Source organism: Stegostoma tigrinum, chromosome 16, assembly GCF_030684315.1.
Source record: "Stegostoma tigrinum isolate sSteTig4 chromosome 16, sSteTig4.hap1, whole genome shotgun sequence".
Lineage (NCBI taxonomy): Eukaryota > Metazoa > Chordata > Chondrichthyes > Orectolobiformes > Stegostomatidae > Stegostoma > Stegostoma tigrinum.
In genome coordinates, this window is record NC_081369.1 from 30,509,240 (window position 1) to 30,529,502 (window position 20,263).

Below are 20,263 nucleotides of genomic sequence, written 5' to 3' on the forward strand. Positions count from 1 at the left end.
TATTCACCCTATCTATACCACTTATGATTTTAACCCATATATAGGGACACCCCTCAGCATATTGTGAGCTGTACTCTCAATGCAAGCATGCAAATCTCTGTACAATTTTAACCTCACTGCGAGGCCTCTTCCAGGGATGCCTAACCTGAAGAAGTTCAGAACCACCCCTCCCTACTTTTCTGATGACGGGTCCAGGCACAAAACATCATCTTTTGTGCTCCTGAGATGTTGCTTGGCCTGCTGTGTTCATCCAGCTCCACACTTCATCACTTCAAAAAGAAGATACAGCTTACTGGTTTTCACCAACCCAATAATTCTATTTTAACATTGGTTTATTGATTTCAAACAATACTTTTTAGATGTGTCACCTGTTATTTCTTATTCCCTTTTTGAACTTTATTTCATGCCTTTCATTGTAATTCCTGGGCCCATTCCAAACAGAGTTTGGTGCGGTAATGTATGCCAACATCACAGGAAGTTTCAATTGTGCACCTCAGTAGAAAGCAATTTTGAAATAACTGAAGACTAAAATCTAAATACAACTCAGTCAAAATGTTAATGGAGAAATTTCTAAATGATAATACAAGTTCTCCCTTGCTGCAATATTTTCTGACATGCAATTCTGTAGATCTCATTGGGATGGTCCTCCAAACACTTGTAACAGTCATCTGTTGGGAAAATCCATTCAAAAGAAACTAAGGAACATTAGAAAATTCAGGACTCAATCTACTGTACATTCACATTAAAACTATCTCAGGCATTTCAGTAATTTTATTTAATCTTTCTATTCCTCCACAATTAATTTGTTGCCCATACTGTAATTTCACATACAGGTCCTTTTCATCTGTTACCCCTGTGCAGCTGACCAACAAATTTTTGTTTTCAAATCTTTCCGTGATCTTATCCCTCTTGCGTCTCTGATCTCATTTAGCCTGACATTCCTCAGGTCTTTGTATTTAACCTATCATAGTGTCTTGTACTTCATTTTGTTTTTAATAAATCCATTGTTAATAGGTGTGTCCTCAGCTACCTTGGCCACAAGCACTGACATGCATTTCTCATAAGCATGGGACAGAATTCCACAGTACCTCATTGGCTGCTTTGTAGTTGTAGAGGACTTGTAAAGTTCCCTAGGTGGCATTTTCCATCCCAATCTCAGAAATGTGATAGAAAGAATTCAGGGGCAAGGAGGAAGCCAAGCAAATCATCCTGCTCAGGCCTCAGGCATGATGTTGGGGTACCTTTCTCAAGGATCTCCTTTTCACATCGGGTTCCTCACCTTCTAATATTATTACCATGGTCTTTCCTCCCTCACTAGCCTCTCCATCAGATATGTGAACTGACTACCACCCCCACCCCCCACCCATAAGACATAGAAGCAGAAATTAGGCCACTCGGCTGATCGAGTCTGCTCTGTCATTCAATCATGGCTGATATGTTCCTCAAACTCATTCTCCTGCTTTCTCCCTGTAAGCCTTGATCCCCTTGATAATCAAGAACCTATGTATCTTAATCATAAATGTCCTCAATCACCTGGCCTTCGCAGCCTTCTGTGGCAGTGAATTCCATAGCATCACCACTCTCTGGCCCATCCTCCCCTCATGGAACTGTTCATGTTTGCCTAGATTTTAGACTCTGTGACTGAGAATCTGGGAAATACTTGTCATCCCAGATCTGGCTGTAGCTGCTAATGGCCCTGTTGATGCTATGGAACTAATGGCCAATCAGTTTGGCTGGCTCTGAAGTGGAATTTCTGACCAAGTCAGGGATTAATATCCTGTTTCAAGTCAATTAATGCTCCTCAGAGTTAAATTAATCTTGGGGATGGTGGGAATGCATTCCTTGGTGACGCTTCAGATAGCAGGCTAGGAAACACCACCCTCTGAAAAATCTTGCTTCTTTATTGTATATAATACAGAAGAAGGCCTTTTGGTGTATTGTCTTGGTGCCAGCTCTTGGAAAAACCAATTAGCCTAATTCCAAGCCACCTGTGTTTTCTGATAAAGCCCTTTTGAAAGCCACAATTGAATGTACCTCCATCACGCTCTCAGGCAGTATGTTCCAGAACCTAAGCACTTGGTGCATAAAATATTTTGAAGGAGGAGAGCAAATCTTCCCAATACTTAGTGGGCATGTAATGAACATTTGCTCGCATCATGCACTCAGCACATCTCAGAAGAACTTCATTCTCCTCTTCAGGTAGCAAAAGCATCGAGGTGGCAACATCCACCATGTCCATCTTAGATTCTGAGATCTCTTCAATGCTTGACAGAGAAGGAAAATCCATGTATTCTGGAACAGTCAGAAAGGCAGTCAAGGAGCCAGGGACTTTTTGCTCCTGCACTGTTTGCGAGTTTGCATATGGTCCATGTCCTCCACCTCTTAAATTTATGTCTCCTGGTTATCGACCTTTCTACTATGGGAAAAATACCTTTCTATCCACCCTTTCCACACCCCTTGTAGTCTTACACACCTCTTTTTGATCCAGTAGTCAAGGGATTGCTAAACCCTGTCTACCACCCGCAGCTTACCCTGGTTAATAACGAGGAAGAGGGTCTTTGGTTACAGGGAAGTTATAGATGGATTGGTCAGATATGCAGCTCAGTGGTAGATGGAATTTAACCCTGAAAAGTACAAGGTGATGCACATTGGAAGTAGTAGCAAGACAAGGGAGCACTCAATGAATAGCAGGACACTGGGAAGGTCAGAGGAAACTTTGGTTGTCCATAGATCGCTGAAGGTGGCAGTACAGGTTAATAGTGTTGTTAACAAGGCATACAGGACACTTGCCTTTATCAGTCATGGCATGAATTATAACAGCAGGGAGGTTGTGTTGGGGTTGTACAAAATTTTGATGAGGTTACAGTTGGACAAGTATGTGCAATTCTGGTCGTCAAACTATAAGAAGGATGTGATTGCACTAGGGGAGATGCAGAAAAGATTTATCAGGATGTTGCCTGAATGGAGCAGTTTAGTTGTGAAGAGAGGCTGAATAATCTTTTTTTTTATTTGGAGCAGAGAAGGCTTGAGGGACAATCTGTTTGAGGAGTAAAAGATTACAAGGAGGTTTAGAGGGGATTTGAGCAACAGATTTTTTTCATCTACAGGGTGATGGAAATCTGGAATACATGGCCTGACTACATCAGAGGCAGAATTGGAGGGATTCACCCTGTAGGGATTCCATATAATGTGAATCAGTGCTAAAATGCTCTAAGAGGAGCTACAGAAGAGGATGGATATGGCAATTGTAACAAGGTCAGCCAGGTGGTCCTCATAGAATCAGTTCCCTATTGGACTGATAAACACCTCCAATCAGGGAGCCCTAGCTGCAAGATATAAACAGAAGTGTCAGAGGTTCTGCTCACTCTGAGAGCTGGCTCAAGGAGGTTGATCAATGTCAAGGACTCTCCACATGTAAATAAAGGGTGACCTGGTGACAGGATATTGGTCTCTTTGGAATTAATTCATCTAGCTCTACAATATTATTTCCTTCACCTGTCCATCCAATTGTCTTTTGAAAGCATCAATTGTCTTTGCTTCCAGTATCCTTGTGGGTAGCAAATTCCAGGTGATCACTTGCTTTGTGGAAAAAAGCCCTTCTTCACATTCCCACCTGCATCTGTTGTCCAAAATTTTAAATTTTTGTCGCTAAGTGTTTGCATTCTTAGCAAGCACAAAATATTTTGCATTGTTTACCTATCTTAACCTCTCATCAGCACTGTACACTTCTGTCAAATTTCCCCTCATCTCTTTTGTTCTGGGGAGAACAACACCAGTTTCACCAATCTAACCATGTAGCTACTATGCCTATCCCTGGAACCATTCTAAAAACTTTCTTTTGCACCATCTCAAGGTTCTTCACAATCTTTCTGAACAGTGATGACCAGTATTATATGTGATATTTTAATTGTGGTTCAATGAGTGCTTTATAAATTTTGATGTTATTGGAAAATTGAAATTTTCTGTTTTCTCTGTATAACATTGAGAGTTGATGAATTAGAGTGGTAGGGGCATATTTAAAATTAAATTCCATTTTTTAAAAAACTAACAATTATTTAAACTTTAATCTTTAAGTTAAGAGAAAGTAAGTTTCATTGCAGCCTTAAATCGGGGTGAACAAACTGTGTGTGAAGTTGTAGTTACTTAAGTAACAGCTGCTAAAATTGGTTTTTTGATCATTGAGCCATTTTGTTTTCAAGAAGCACAAATAGGTCTCTGAGTATGTACTGAGTATTACTTTGGCTGTACGGACTGTAAAGTGAGAGTTTGTTGAGTTTGAGAGGATTCAGTGAGGGAAGAGGAGGAGGTTTTCAGCCTCCTGTAGTGAGATTATGTATTTGGGGAAGGCAAACAAAACGTAGGAATAAACAATAAATTAGGTGATACTGAGAGGCAAAGAGGAAATTGACAGACCTTGAGTTACATGTCCACAGGTTCCTGAAATTGATAGGACAGGTAGTGAATAAGACATATGAAATGCTTTCCTTCATTTGGTGAAGTGGGGGGTGGGGGTGCGGTGTGGGGTGAAGTAATGGAAACTTTTTAAGACAGAGGTGGATCGATTCTTGTTAGGCAAGGGAATCAAAAGTTATTGTGGGAAAAGCGATTTTTAAATTTCCTCTCTGGATGAAGGCATCACTGGCTAGCCCAGCATTTATTCCCCATGCCTAATTGCCCAGAGGACAGTTAAGAGTTAATCATTGCATAGGTTGGCAGTCACACATAGACCAGACCGGTAAGGATGGCCAATTTCCTTCCCTAAAGGACATTAATGAACCAGTTGGGTTTTTCCAACAATCAACAACTTTTTTTATAGTCATCATTAGACTCTTAATTTATTAAATTCAAATTCCACCCTCTGTCCTGGTGGGATTGGACCCTGGGTCACCAGAACATTACCTTTGTCTCTGGATTACTAGTTCAGAGCTAATGTCATTAAGCCGACATAACCCCTTAAAACAGTATTCAAAAGACAAACGGATGATCTTATTCAATGGTAGAGGAGTATCAAGGGACCTATTGTATACGTCTGCTCCTATTACATACACTGCACAAAAGCCAGGAGTTAATGCTTTAACTATTTAAGATATTGGTAAGACCATAGCTGAAGTTCTCTGTACAGTTCTGATCATCACATTACAGGAAGAACATTATTGCTCTAGAGGAGATTCTTGAAAATGGCAGCAGAGATAAAAAACAGAGAGATGGATAGGCTGGAGTGCCTTCCTGTGGAACAGAGGTTGCTAAGGAGTAACTTAATTGATGTGTAAAATAATGAGGGGGTTTGGATAGATTGGACAGAGAAGATCCATTTTCCTTAACAGTGAGATCAATTGCCCTGAGGCACAGATTGAAGATGACTGGAAGAAGGATTAAAGGGGACATGAGGAAAACATTTTCTACCCAGAGATGGTCATCTCATTTCACTGCTGAGTGGTTGAGATGGAAACCCTCAATTCTTTTAAGAGGAACCTGGACCTGCACATGAAGAACTGTAGCCCAGCTAAAGTGTAGGAGGTGGGATTAGAATGAATGGCTTATTTCATCAATACAGACATGATGGGTCGTATAACCTCTTTTTGTACATTAACCTTTCTATGTTTCTGTTAAAGTTATAAGATGAGCATGAGTCCTAGCACTGGCCCCTTGAAGAGGTTACTTAAGGCTCAGTATATTGAAACTCAGGTGTAAAATAGCACAATGAAGAAATTATCTACAGTTCCAGTCTAAACGTTGAAGTCACAAGTGACTTAAACCTAATTTCTCTTTCCTTTATTCATTCATGGGATGAGGAGGTCACTGGCAAGGCAACACTTATTGCCCGTCCCTAATTATTCAGAGGGCAGTTAAGGGTCAACCACATTGCTGTGGGTCTGGAGTCACATCTGGGCCAGATCAGGTAAGGATGGCTGTTTCCTTCCCGAAAGGGCATGAGTGAACCAGCTGGGATTTTCCTAACAATCAACAATGGATTTACAGTTGTCATTAGACTCTTAATTCCAGATATTTATTGAATTCAAATTCCATCATCTGCTGTGGTTGCATTCAAACCCAGGTCCCCAGAACATTAGAGATAATGGGAACTGCAGATGCTGGAGAATTCCAAGATATTAAAATGTGAGGCTGGATGAACACAGCAGGCCAAGCAGCATCTCAGGAGCACAAAAGCTGACGTTTCGGGCCTAGACCCTTCATCAGAGAGGGGGATGGGGAGAGGGAACTGGAATAAATAGGGAGAGAGGGGGAGGCGGACCGAAGATGGAGAGAAAAGAAGATAGGTGGAGAGGAGAGTATAGGTGGGGAGGTAGGGAGGGGATAGGTCAGTCCAGGGAAGACGGACAGGTCAAGGAGGTGGGATGAGGTTAGTAGGTAGCTGGGGGTGCGACTTGGGGTGGGAGGAAGGGATGGGTGAGAGGAAGAACCGGTTAGGGAGGCAGAGACAGGTTGATAAAATGTGAGGCTGGATGAACACAGCAGGCCAAGCAGCATCTCAGGAGCACAAAAGCTGACGTTTCGGGCCTAGACCCTTCATCAGAGGTTGGACTGGTTTTGGGATGCAGTGGGTGGGGGGGAAGAGCTGGGCTGGTTGTATGGTGCAGTGGGGGGAGGGGACGAACTAGGCTGGTTTAGGGATGCAGTAGGGGAAGGGGAGATTTTGAAACTGGTGAAGTCCACATTGATACCATATGGCTGCAGGGTTCCCAGGCGGAATATGAGTTGCTGTTCCTGCAACCTTCAGGTGGCATCATTGTGGCAGTGCAGGAGGCCCATGATGGACATGTCATCTAGAGAATGGGAGGGGGAGTGGAAATGATTTGCGACTGGGAGGTGCAGGTGTTTGTTGCGAACTGAGCGGAGGTGTTCTGCAAAGCGGTCCCCAAGCCTCCGCTTGGTTTCCCCAATGTAGAGGAAGCCGCACCGGGTACAGTGGATGCAGTATACCACATTGGCAGATGTGCAGGTGAATCTCTGCTTAATGTGGAATGTCATCTTGGGGCCTGGGATAGGGGTGAGGGAGGAGGTGTGGGGACAAGTGTAGCATTTCCTGCGGTTGCAGGGGAAGGTGCCGGGTGTGGTGGGGTTGGAGGGCAGTGTGGAGCGAACAAGGGAGTCACGGAGAGAGTGGTTTCTCCGGAAAGCAGACAGGGGAGGGGATGGAAAAATGTCTTGGGTGGTGGGGTCGGATTGTAAATGGCGGAAGTGTCGGAGGATGATGCGTTGTATCCGGAGGTTGGTAGGGTGGTGTGTGAGAACGAGGGGGATCCTCTTGGGGCGGTTGTGGCGGGGGCGGGGTGTGAGGGATGTATTGCGGGAAATACGGGAGACGCGGTCAAGGGCGTTCTCGATCACTGTGGGGGGAAAGTTGCGGTCCTTAAAGAACTTGGACATCTGGGATGTGTGGGAGTGGAATGTCTTATCGTGGGAGCAGATGCAGCGGAGGCGGAGGAATTGGGAATAGGGGATGGAATTTTTGCAGGAGGGTGGGTGGGAGGAGGTGTATTCTAGGTAGCTGTGGGAGTCGGTGGGCTTGAAATGGACATCGGTTACAAGCTGGTTGCCTGAGATGGAGACTGAGAGGTCCAGGAAGGTGAGGGATGTGCTGGAGATGGCCCAGGTGAACTGAAGGTTGGGGTGGAAGGTGTTGGTGAAGTGGATGAACTGTTCGAGCTCCTCTGGGGAGCAAGAGGCGGCGCCGATACAATCATCAATGTACCGGAGGAAGAGGTGGGGTTTGGGGCCTGTGTAGGTGCGGAAGAGGGACTGTTCCACGTAACCTACAAAGAGGCAGGCATAGCTGGGGCCCATGCGGGTGCCCATGGCCACCCCCTTAGTCTGTAGGAAGTGGGAGGAGTCAAAAGAGAAGTTGTTGAGTGTGAGGACGAGTTCAGCTAGGCCGATGAGAGTGTCGGTGGACCCCCTACTCCCTCACCTCATCCCACCTCCTTGACCTATCCATCTTCCCTGGACTGACCTATCCACTCCCTACCTCCCCACCTATACTCTCCTCTCCACCTATCTTCTTTTCTCTCCATCTTCGGTCCGCCTCCCCCTCTCTCCCTATTTATTCCAGTTCCCTCTCCCCATCCCCCTCTCTGATGAAGGGTCTAGGCCCGAAACGTCAGCTTTTGTGCTCCTGAGATGCTGCTTGGCCTGCTGTGTTCATCCAGCCTCACATTTTATTATCCCCAGAACATTATCTGGGTCTCTGGATTAACAGTTTAGCCATAATACAACTAGGCCATCAAGTGTCTTGTACAAGTGGTATTTTGAGCAAAATGCAAAGTTATTTCTTTTTAATAGGGTTTTGGATTAATAATTTTGCTGTGGGTTTTTAAATCTTTATGAATATAAGCAGATGGTTTGGTCTATTGTATTATATTTTCTGGTGTTTAAACATTTTTGATCATTATAACAAAATCTGCAGCATTGTGCACTTACGCTTCAGTGTGACGGTACTTTATTAAAACCAAAACAAATCATGATCATCAAGAAACATTTGTGTCTGGGATCTCACTTGTCCAGCAATAGCATCAGCTGGTATCATAACAGCTCATGTTTAATCATTTTGACATCTTCTTAGAATTTTTATGCACATCCATTGCATTTCCTTCATCAACCTTGTTATTTCAAAAGAGGTTGAGATCTATCTTTTACATGTTCCACGCCAGCTCTTTTTAAATCAAAGATCACCAAGCTCTGAAGCATTTGTTTTGTAGTTTCAGCATGCAGCGAGTCCTGGGTTTGTTTACTGTACCTTCCCCCCACCCCCTTTAGATGTTCGACCATGTTAAAATGCTGAACAATCTAACAAATGCAAATAGGAGGGGTAAAGTTCAGAAATGTAAATTGGGTAAAGTTGAGCAATAATGGAAATGACAAACTATGCACAGGTCAGTTGGAATGTAACTTCTTGGTGAAGTTACATTCTTCCTTCCAGTCCATGGTACTGTTCTGTTTGCTGAAAGAACACCCTCAGTTGCCTCCTACGAATAAGACAGTGCATCTCTTTCCCCCTACAGTTATGGCACAAGTATTCAAGCTTAGCATGCTACCCACAGAGTTGATAGTTTTGAGTTGATGTGGCAAAACTACCAGCTCCAAATCCATTTATATGATCACAAACTTTGGATAAGTCACATTTTCCTTCAATTATTCAAGTTGTTTCTTGGGGGGTGGGGAAGAGAAGAAGAGGGGGAAAGAAGTGAGGAAGGAGAGGGAGAAAGAAGAAACACTCCAGGGGTTGATGTAAGTTGCTGTTTATTTATTTTCTGGTTAAGCATCTAAACAACGTTAGACGTCACATAACCAAGATTTATTGGTACTAAAAGCACTTAGCAAATTGTTCTCTAAAATAAAATCAGCTATATTACGTTAAATGGGAGTAACCAGTGCAGCAGATAAAACAGACAGGAGCGGAAAAAAAATCACAACTGTTGGTCTTTTATCTACACACTAGTCTATGTGGCATTATCCAGAAATATTGTGTAAGAAATGACCTCCCCAAAGGGAGCCAGTTAACAATATTTTAATTATGAATGGAGTCTGTATGCATCCATTGACAGGGAATCAAAAGATTAAAAAGGGTTGAGTACTTTTTGCAGTCCTTTCATTTTCTTTCCCTTCATTTTTATTGTGCCTCGAACTACAGTAACATTTGAGTACAAAATCAATTTCCAATACCTCAGAAGAATGGAAGCATTTAGCTAGCTGTCAGATAAGTTTACTTATTAAAAAGAGCCATTTGCAATTAGCGCATTACTCTGTTGCTGGCTGGAAAGAGGTGATCATTGTAAGGCAGAGATTGGACATATTGAGCTGTTCTCTACTGCAGTAAAGAGCAATGAATCACTAATCGAAGTATAGAAGCTGAAAAGTCTTGATAAAGTGGATGTAGAAGTGTTTCTTGATGTGGGTGAGCCTAGAATCAGGGGACGGTATTTTAACATTTAAGGGTCACTTTTTAGGACAGATGAAAAAAAGACAGTGGGTTGAAACACCTTGAAACTCCGAGGAACCAAGATACTGGATTAGATGGAAATGTGCAATTTAAAACAAAGATCAGCCAGGATTTTTAATCAAGAAGTTGAATAGCCCACTTCTGCCACAGAAGATATAAATTTCACAGATAGCATGAAAACCAATAATAGAATCAAATCCTGGATGATCTTTGACCATTTAAAGGTAATTCAGTTACTTTGGGCCAATATGTTCAGACAAGTTATCACATCTCTAGGACAAATCTTCCTGCTCCAAGTGACATGAACCATTGCAAAGACCCTAGGGTTTACAAAACTCCCTCCTTATCCCACAATGATGGGACTATGGTTTCAAACTGATATTTAAAGCCAGTTTTAATTGGAAAGAATTACAGAAAAATTAAACAATTTCACAGTTTTTGAACTAAAATATAGCCCTGAATTCTTTAATGCACACAAATGCTAAAACCAAACCAAACTTAAAAACACATAGGAATTCTTCATGTACTGTTGGTATGTTTTGCACTATTTTGTTTTTTTTCACATAAGGCAGTAGTCGAGTCTGTTGAGGAAAATTAATGAGAAAAACCATTAAATTTCCCTTCATGGGATCATTAGATAGAGAAGAGGAGGACATATATTAGTTATGCCAATATTTTGCTTGATTATTTGTTAAGAGCCTTTCCTTTCAGAAAAGAAATCTTTGGGTTATTATGCAGGATGTACAGATCTGCAACAAGTGCTCAAACATCAACTGGGTGACTATCAGGGTGAAGCCAATACAGATATAATTACAGTCAAGGAGACTGAACACAGACTCTAACAAACCCCTCACCTGAACTAATTTGACTGCTTTCAAGGAACGTTGCCAGAATTCATCTTCAAAAGGCTATAGTTTCACTTTTGCCTTGTGGAGATTGCAGCTTCTGGGTGATGGAGTATTCTCGTTAGATTCAATGATGAAATAGGTTAGGCAGAAGGCTAGATGATTATCTTTGGCTCATTTTGTGCTCACATTCACTTCTAGCTCACCCATTGAGCCATTATAAATATTCCTAACCTTCATTAATGATTGGTGAAAATGACAGATTCTGAGCAAGTCACTTGTTGCCTTCATTACTTGAAAATGCTCAAGCGTACAGTAAATTTTGCCTTTAGCTAGATAATGGATTCCAACTCGACAGCCCTGACCAAAAAAGGTGAAGAAACTTACCACCAGCAACTGAATTCCCTGAAGAACAGGTGGATCAAGTGACATCTATGCTATTTACTTCATCGACACCTGAACTGATTGTCTAAAACAACAAACGTTAGGTCAGATGGCAAATCTTAGTCCTGAGGAGGCAGTTTTATAAATACAGTTTCAGTGACTAGATGCAAATACAGATCACCAGATATGTACTTGAACAAGCATGCAACAAGAATGTGTTATTTTTGTGTTGATACATGGAAATAAAAGGGACAATGGAGATCCCATCCCAATACATTGGAGAGGACATGGCAGTGTTTGTCTCGGATAGATGTGTAGGGACTGCTCACTTTCCATTCATTGGGAGACTCTTTGAAAAATGCTAATAAGCACAGTGAGAGTGATAGGACCAATGGTGGGGTCAAACCACAACTTGACATGGCTACAGGGAAAGCAGTCAGTGGTGAGACCTTTTTTAATCTCTAAAATAAGGTCATTAGGTCTCAAACTATTTTCAAAAACAGAATAAAAGGACTGGTTTAAAAAAAGCAAAAATAAAAATGCAGAAAATGAAACTAGCTGTGTTCGGAGACAATAGTACCTCCAACATGACCTAGATTGCTAATTGAGCCATGGGAACACTGGCAGAGGATAATTAAAGGAGTTAGAGTGTATGGCTCTAAGATTAGTGTGGGAGGAATGGGTTTCAATTCATTGGTTCAGCGAACTGTACTGTGACCTGTGCCCTAGTGAATTGAATAACTAGGGCTCTGGACTGTGTTCAAACAGAATACAACAGTACATAGGATCAATAAAGCAGTATTTAAACAAAAAACGAAATTAAACAGCTCTTAAAATGCACTGATTTGGAACAAAAGTGAATTAGCAGCAAAAATGATGTTAAATGAGTGAGACAATGTGAGAGACCATACTATCAAGTTTACATCTGCAAATAATTTCGAAAAGAATTTAGGCATTGCTGACCTTTAAAGTCTCCATGTTTGAAACCAATGCTTCCTGCATTAGAATGTCTATCTTCATCTGTTTACCTGTCCATTGGCCAGAGGTATCTTATCTCCAGAGATTGAAGATATGAAAATTTCCACATTTCTGGTCTAGATCTAATAGAACAATTAGTTACCAGTGGAATTACCTAAAAGAAAGAACTCAAGTTCTGGTACTTTGCATGTCTAAAGCTCTTATATCTAAAATACCTTGGATAGCCTTCACATTGACTGATGTCCCCAAATGCAAACTTTCATGGTCAACTTTCAATAATAAATTACTGAATAGAGGAGAAGGAATTCTAAAATGAAGCAGCACTAAAAGAAAAAGCGCAAGTAGTTGAATTACAGAGCTGGGACAATTCGTAGAGTCATACAGCACAGAAACAGATCCTTCAGTCCAACCAGGGCATGCAGACCATAATGCCAAATTCAACCAGTCCCACCTGCCTGCACTTGGCCCATATCCATCCAAATATTTCTTCTCCATGTACTTACCCAGATGTCTTTTTAGCATTGTGACAGTACCCGCATCTACCACTTCCTCTGGAAGTTCATTCCACACTCGAACCACAAAAAAAATTACCCCTCTTTATTAAAAAATCTTTCTCCTCTCACCTTAAGAATATATCTCCCAGTCTTGGAATCACTCACTTTAGGGAAAGACACCTGCCACTCACCTTGTCTATGTCCCTCATAATTTTATAATCGTCTAACAGGTCACCCCTCAACCTATGCCCCGGTAGGAATAGTCTCAGCCTATTTTTATAACTCAAACCCTCTATTTCCAACAACATCATGATAACTCTCTTTTGAATCCTCTCTAGCTTTTAATATCTTTCCTATAGCAAGTGTTATAGGCCAGGTCAGACACCCTCAAAATATTTTAAGAAGTTAGCCTAGACCCTAACATTTTCTTATTTTAGGAGGTAGATGTGAAGTGAGTGTTCCAGGTGTGATTTAACTGGTCCAACCACTTGGCTTTAAATAAAACACAATTTATTTAATATAGTTAAAACACGAACAAAAGATAGTGGAATTAGATTAACTTAATTAGTGGAAAATTTAACTGAATACTCAATACAGCAACTTAACTAATTAATTACTCCAGTATAGTAATGTCCCATAAATATACCCCTGGCAAAAAGGTAAATTCAAACAGATTCTTACAGACAGGCAGGAATAACGTCCAGAGAGATTTCAGAAAGTCAGTTAGGAATCAGTTATCGAAGCTTCTGGTACTCAAACATCTTGCGACTGCTACAGCTAAAATAAAACTAGAAAGCCCAAGCTGTGAGAACTGGCCACTCCCCTTCTATTGTACTACTGTTTTAAAAAACCTAAAGGCCTCTTACATTATAGACTTAGGCCAGATACCTAGCCACTTCATCACCTCTGCTTTTACAACCTTTCTTCAACAAAAAAGTTTTCTGAGACATGATTTCCCATACACAAAGCCATTCTAACTAACCCTAATCAGTCCTTGCCTCTCCAGAAGGTCAGGAGGAATGGGATACAGGGGAACTTAGCTGCTTGGATACAGAATTGGCTGGTCAACAGAAGACAGCGAGTGGTAGTAGAAGGAAAATATTCTGCCTGGAAGTCAGTGGGGAGTGGAGTTCCACAGGGCTCTGTCCTTGGGCCTCTACTGTTTGTAATTTTTATTAATGACTTGGACGAGGGAATTGAAGGATGGGTCAGCAAGTTTGCAGACGACACAAAGGTCGGAGGTGTCGTTGACAGTGTCGAGGGCTGTTGAAGGCTGCAGCGGGACATTGACAGGATGCAGAGATGGGCTGAGAGGTGGCAGATGGAGTTCAACCTGGATAATGCGAGGTGATGCATTTTGGAAGGTCGAATTTGAAAGCTGAGTACAGGATTAAGGATAGGATTCTTGGCAGCGTGGAGGAACAGAGGGATCTTGGTGTGCAGATACATAGATCCCTTAAAATGGCCACCCAAGTGGACAGGGTTGTTAAGAAAGCATATGGTGTTTTGGCTTTCATTAACAGGGGGATTGAGTTTAAGAGTCGTGAGATCTTGTTGCAGCTCTATAAAACTTTGGTTAGACCGCACTTAGAATACTGCGTCCAGTTCTGGGCGCCCTATTATAGGAAAGATGTGGATGCTTTGGAGAGGGTTCAGAGGAGGTTTACCAGGATGCTGCCTGGACTGGAGGGCTTATCTTATGAAGAGAGGTTGACTGAGCTCGGTCTCTTTTCATTGGAGAAAAGGAGGAGGAGAGGGGACCTAATTGAGGTATACAAGATAATGAGAGGCATAGATAGAGTTGATAGCCAGAGACTATTTCCCAGGGCAGAAATGGCTAGAACGAGGGGTCATAGTTTTAAGCTGGTTGGTGGAAAGTATCGAGGGGACGTCAGAGGCAGGTTCTTTACGCAGAGAGTTGTGAGAGCATGGAATGCGTTGCCAGCAGCAGTTGTGGAAGCAAGGTCATTGGGGTCATTTAAGAGACTGCTGGACATGTATATGGTCACAGAAATTTGAGGGTGCATACATGAGGATCAATGGTCGGCACAACATTGTGGGCTGAAGGGCCTGTTCTGTGCTGTACTGTTCTATGTTCTATGTTCTATGTTCAAATATATAAATCCTATCTTTCAGAATCATCGACAACTTACCCACCACAGAAGTCAGACTCTCAGGTCTATAGTTCCCAGGCTTCTCCTTCTAAAACAAAGGCACAATATTAGCCACTCTCCAGTTATCTGGCTCATCACCCACAGTTATAGATAATACAAATATTTCTGCATGGGGCCTCGCAATGTCCTGGAATACACTAGATCAGGTCCCAGAGATTTATCCATCTTTATATTTTCCAGGACCTCCAGCACTTCCTCTTCTGTAATGTCAACTGTTTTCAAAACATCAAAACATCAATATTTATTTCCCAGAGTTCTCTAGCCTCCATTTCTTTCTCCACAGTAAAAATTGACACAAAACATTGATTTAATGTCTCTCCCATGTCCTGAGGTACAACGCAAAGATGATCTCATCTTTAAGGGGCCTTGTTTGATCACTTAATCATTTGTTATTTTTCTCCTCCCCATTCCTCCACTTAAACTAGGATTACACATTAGTAGTTTACTAAATTGAATTTAAAAATAGAAATATATATGTAGCAGAGAATTTTGTTTATGTATTTCCAAACATTGTATTCAAAATACCCAGGACACTGATAACAGCCATTTTAGATTTATTAAAATGTCAGAGAGGTAGCAGACAGATGAAAGTGATGTATACCCTAAATAGCAAGGTTAGAGACAGTAGAGATCTAGTATGCAAAGAGGACTCCAGCAAAACTATTCAATGCAGAGGGTATTGCCTTTGCAATTTCATTGAAATTTATAAAAGAAACAGCCAAGCATCATTTACGGTTCTAGCCAACCCACCACAGAAAAATTGGTGTCATCCTTTCATAAGTGGCTTTAGCTGCTACATTCTTAGATTTAAAAATAAGTCATTAGTATTTTAAACCGCTAGACAACTTTGATGTAGATCCTTGATGCGAGGTAGGCTTGATGTTCAATCTCACACTGGTGTGTGCGTTGAATTTAAAGAAAAGCATAACAGTGACGGTCAAATGTTGAAAAGATATCACATTCGTATAGTTTTAAAACGTTACCTTGTGAAGAGGATTTCTTTTTCACTGTTGGAGAAGGACGCTGTTTTCACCTTTGGCGTAGTTTGAGGCATCTAGTACAAATTACACATAACATATTACATATGCAATCCCGCAGGTTCTTCAAAATATTTACTTTACATAGCAGTACATTGATAGTTCATTTACTAATGGGTCAAAAATTAAACCAAAAACATTTATCTTACTTTTGGAACAGTGTGAAGTTTTGCTGTAGTCAACTTTGCATTGAATTCCACTTTAACATTGGAAGTGAATGAAGTCTTTTTTCAAAGAAAAATGCAAGGTCATCCACATAATCATCCAGAATTAATATTAACTTCACATATTTAAACATACCTTTTTTCTCTTGTCTTAAGAGTTGTGGCCTTTACTCTTTCTTCCAAATAATCAGCCTGTGAAATGTGAATAAATATTATCGATGGTCCACAATAAAAATCTTCAGATTAGCGCCTCAATTAAGTATTAACTTCACTCAGATGTTTTTCCAAATCATTCTTCCAAGCCACAATTCAGTAACAATTTAAAAAAAAGTCTTTCAGGGATGTATGTGTCATTGGTTAGGCTCGTATTTAATGCTCATCCTGAACGGCTCGGAGCAGAGGTAAGAGCCAGCCACATTGCTGTGGGTCTGGAGTCACACCTGGGCCAGGTAAGGATGGCAGTTACTTTCCCTGAAGTATATTAGCAAAGCAGAACGTTGTTATTGACAGCCAGTGATCTTCATTAGACTCCATTCCAGATTTTTATTGAATTCAAATTTCTCAATCTGTAATGGCAGGATTCAAACCCAACTCCCCATGTGTTATCTGGGGAGCAATCCAGATACTCTGGTGACGATACCACTAGGCCACAGCCACCCCTTTGATTAAAGGCGCCAGTAGCACGCTGCATAACCACTGGTGGTCATCCACTCTACCATAAGATTACAAACTTGTGATTTTATATTTACTTCTCAGTATGAGGTCATGCATCAGGTTCTCCTTATGCCATTACTTGCTGACACTGCCATCCATGCCTTGGTTACCTCTAAACTTAATTATTTCAATGGACTTCAAATTCTACTAACTCTAGATCATTGAGAACTCTACCTTCATTCACAGCATGCCCTGCTCTCCTTTCATCCTTGTGCTGACTGACCTATACTGGCTTCTGTTGAAGTAGTGTTTCAATTTTAAAGATGTTATTTATGATCGTCCCATGGCCTCACCTACCCCAGTCTTCTCCAGCCTGACAACTCTCTCAGATCTGTGCTATGCAATCTGGCCTCTTGCACAATACTTGCTCAATCATTTGCCCAGGTCCTGAGCTCAAATTTCCACATTATGCCATTGCCTCATGACCTAACCTCCCACGTTCAAGGTAATTTTTAAAACCTGCGTTGTTCATCAGATCGCGATCTAGCATAGATTTTTTTTAAAAAACTGGTCTCGAAGTTTTTCTGGGCATTTCATTATGTTAAAAGACATAATATGAATAGTTGCTGCCTGCATGACCACCTCCAATAGTTATCCTTTGCCTCAATCATTATACAAAAAGATGATTGAGTTGCCATAAGCCCACAAGTTTCACCCTGTCACCACACACTACCATTTTCTACAATTCAACATTTGCTGTAATGAAGGCAAACTGCTGTTTAGCAGCTGTACCGTTTCTGCCCTGACTTTAAGCAGGCAGCCTGCCCAAAATGCATGACTAGACGATAGCTGAATTCTGATTCCACATTTAGCACTTGTGCCTTAGGCTCTTAACAATTGTTTTTGTCCCTCACCCAGTCCTCTTACATACTACAATATCAAAACTATGCAGTTATATCTAAAAGAAGTTAAATGGAACATATTACAATCCAGAAAAGTGTTCTGGATTGATTTCCCATTTATAAACTGAGAAGCTACTGGTAGAATGAGATTACACCTACCCTTTGTCTATAAACTGAGACTCAAACCTTCCCTGTTTGGCTAAATTTTCCATACTTCTTACCTTCTGGATATCTAGAGTTTCTTCAATTATAAACTATATTTTTAATTTTGCATTGCAGCACTTGACACATTATCTTTTGCAGTCAACCTAGACTTTCCTCTCCCAATATGGGTGGCACAGTGGCTCAGTGGTTAGCATTGCAGTCTCACAGTGCCAGGGACCCGGGTTCAATTCCAGCCTTGGGCAACTGTCTGTGTGGAGTTTGCACATTCTCCCCGTGTCTGCGTGGGTTTCCTTCGGGTCCTCCGGTTTCTTCCCACAATCCAAAGATGTGCAGGCTAGATGGATTGGCCATGCTAAATTGCCCATAGTGTCCAGGGGTGAGTGGGTTATAGGGGGATGGGTCTGCGTGGGATTCTTCAAGGGGCGGTGTGGACTTGTTGGGCCGAAGGGCCTGTGTCCACGCTGTAGGGAATCTAATCTAATCCAGGTGCTTAAAAGACAATTTGAGCAGCCTGAAATGCTAACCCCATATTGTATTCCAAATGCTAATTGTACAACTCTTCCTATTATTTTCTGCTCACATTTCCAACATCTTAAAGTACTTAGTTTTTAATGAATAGAAAGAAGCCCATCATCCACCACAAACATGGTGGCAATTTACCTTGGTTCTTCACACGTATAAAATTAAGAGGGTGAATTTACAAAACTATTTAGCAAATATTTATATGTGATTACAGCTGTATTCAGAACTAAATAGTAAATTTATTTAACTTTATGGATTAAAGAATCACCACTTTAAAGTGATAACACTGATGTTTCAGAGATCCAAATTTCAAGAGTACTAGCAAAATTCTGGACAGCAAATTCATGAAAATAAATTGCTCACCATTACAGCAGCAGCTGCAACTTGATCAGTTCCTCCTGAAGTTACAAAAGGCATGTCGTAAAGATTGTGAAGTGATATGCAAGTATACACAAAGTAAGTGGCACACAAATGGTACCATTAAACAGACTGTAATTTATTTACATCGGTCAAGAATTGAAGTTTTTCAAATTAGTGTTTCGGGTTTACATTGAACATTTCAGACCATTTGTAGTTAGGTTGATTGGTGAATGAACAATTCATTGACAATTAATTCATATTTGGCTTCATACATTGTGTTAAGAGATTTTCCGATATCCTTGCCCATGTGTTAGGGCATATTCTGCAATTCCATTTTTATCCCCTGACTAAAGCAAAATTGATTGGGCCTTCAAGTTCTCCATACAGTTTTGGTCTTCTTATCCATTGATGTGTGAATCAAGCATACAACAGAAGGTTTATGTATGAATTCCTGCCAGGGAAGAATTGTCCTGAGGAGAGATTGAGTGGAATAGACATATTTCCTAGCACACAGAAGATGGAGAGTGATCATTAAAACACATACAAGTTCTCAAGTGGCTTATGGGGGCAGATATTTATCCCAGTGATGAAATCTGAAATCTCAGGTTAGAAATACAAATGGTTAGAATACCAAAAGAAATTGTAAATCTTTAAAATTCAGAACTGTAAACCCACAGCATATTAAAGACAATTAAAGCTAAGCATCTGAGGAGAATACGGGAAAGGTCATGGAGATAGAAGATCAGCTGTGAACAGATTATGATCAATGTATCATATGGTATACAAAGACAAAATAGTCAAGAATTACCAAGAACATCCTTCATCTTTATTAGTTTGATTGCTATTGGTATCTTTAACAAGTAAATAGCCAGAAGAACCATATCGATTAGTTTTCCAAATGATTTCCCTTATTTTCTCATTTGCTAAAAAAAAGCCAAATAATTTAGTAATATCCAGAGATTTTCTTTCTACAGTTATGAAAGAAGGTATTCGTGGAACAGACTAATATGCTAACTACTCAATAAAACATGAGCCATTTAACCATAAAAGACCAAAAATGTTCAACAGTGGTGCTAGAAATTTCATCTATTTTGTAGTTAGATTATAGTGACTTCAAAAGAACTATAATATAAACCAGGAATGACAGAAAGAACCAAACAAAAACACTTTTGATCTCCAGTTATCATTACTAAAAAATTGACAGATTTAATTGTGACTACCCATGCCCTCTTGCATTTAAAAGTTGAAAAAAATACCAGGAATGAAACAAAACCTCAAGAAGAGACATTTGCTAAGCAGTGTACGTCACCAAAATCAAACATGTTGCAGAAGTATAGCACAGTGTTTAAAAAAAGAAAATCCAACAACCACGTTTATGTAAAGTTTCAATGAAGGATAATTCTTAAACTTTTCCGCCCCATAGATATGATCTAACTTGCATATTTCCAGCATTTATTATTGCTGTCTAAATAAATCACAGCTTGGATATGCCACTGAGAGATTAGGTTCACCTTTCGCGTCAAAATATTTCATAAATAACTGGATCTTTTCATTAATAATTCATTTTCTGGAGAAGGGTCTCAAAACTAAACGTCAGCTTTCCTGCTCCTCTGATGCTGCTTGGCC

At 40.7% G+C, this 20,263-nt stretch overlaps 1 long non-coding RNA gene across 2 annotated transcripts; it reads right to left on the reverse strand.

Moving 5' to 3' along the window:
* Positions 1–537: 537 nt before the first annotated feature.
* LOC125459901 (uncharacterized) lies at positions 538–15,893 on the reverse strand. 2 transcript variants are annotated; one of them, XR_009446759.1, is made up of 5 exons: positions 15,817–15,893; positions 14,813–14,861; positions 12,151–12,287; positions 11,191–11,272; positions 538–668 (listed from the first exon to the last, which is right to left on the reverse strand). It is a non-coding gene; the product is annotated as an uncharacterized LOC125459901 (long non-coding RNA). The 2 variants fall into 2 exon arrangements; XR_007249138.2 differs by lacking the exon at positions 538–668 and adding an exon at positions 8,480–10,539.
* Between the last annotated feature and the right edge of the window lie 4,370 nt (positions 15,894–20,263).